The sequence below is a fragment of the Myotis davidii genome, unplaced genomic scaffold (assembly GCF_000327345.1).
Source record: "Myotis davidii unplaced genomic scaffold, ASM32734v1 scaffold200, whole genome shotgun sequence".
Taxonomy (NCBI): Eukaryota; Metazoa; Chordata; class Mammalia; order Chiroptera; family Vespertilionidae; genus Myotis; species Myotis davidii.
This window is the reverse complement of record NW_006293700.1, coordinates 3,071,762-3,072,522: the sequence shown is the minus strand read 5'-3', so window position 1 is coordinate 3,072,522 and position 761 is coordinate 3,071,762. Positions and strand designations below refer to the sequence as shown.

The following is a 761-nucleotide window of genomic DNA, read 5'->3' as shown; positions in this document are numbered from 1 at the left end:
CTTCGGTAACGTCCTGCGTGGTTTCCATCGCTGGGGCCCCTGCGGGGCCAGGCACGGGGCAGGGAAAGTTCCAGCGCCGCAGCGAGTGGGCTGGGCCGGGCGGGTCTGCAGGGAGCAGATATGGTGAAGTTCAGGAAATGCTGGGTGGAGTTACCGGTCAGCTGCATCCATGTCCCAGCCCCAGCCCTGCTGTTTCCTCGTGTGTTTATAACCCAGCCGTGGCCCCTTCTCCTGGTGCTGGGACTCAGTGGTGGTTAGAAACTCAGCCAAGCGGTGGCGACACTTCACGCAGGGGAGTGAGTGTCCCCGAGGGATACTAGGAAGTCCGTGCACCTTTCACTGTCACTGTTAGTTACCAGCGCGCGCATGCACCGGGAAATAGTAGAAACCTGAGGCTCTGCTAAACGATGATCGAATGATTCTCTTGGAAACACCTGCCCCAACTAGATTGGGGCTCATGGGATCAGAGTTGTGGTTTGAAAAGATCATTGTGGTTGTGGAGGGGCCAGGAGTCGGCCCCTTGGGGAGTCAGAGCCACGTGAAGCTCCCCAAGAAACAGGCAGAGGCCATGCCCATGTTTGGATCCGGATGGGACCCGCCAGAGCAAAGCCCCAACTCTCTATGTTTTTCATAGGAACTTGGAAAATTTCAGGTCGGCGTCCTGCTCGTTAAGCCATTGTGTTCCTCTTTCCACTCCGCACACGGGTATTCCCCGAGAGTCTGCGGGTGTGGGCCCTGGTGGTGCCAGGGTGACCGTGGCA

At 58.2% G+C, this 761-nt stretch overlaps 1 protein-coding gene across 1 annotated transcript in view; it reads left to right on the top strand.

Moving 5' to 3' along the window:
- The window catches only part of SBSPON (somatomedin B and thrombospondin type 1 domain containing), a 13,862-nt gene that overhangs the window by 395 nt on the left and 12,706 nt on the right, over positions 1-761 (top strand). The window lies entirely within an intron of this gene.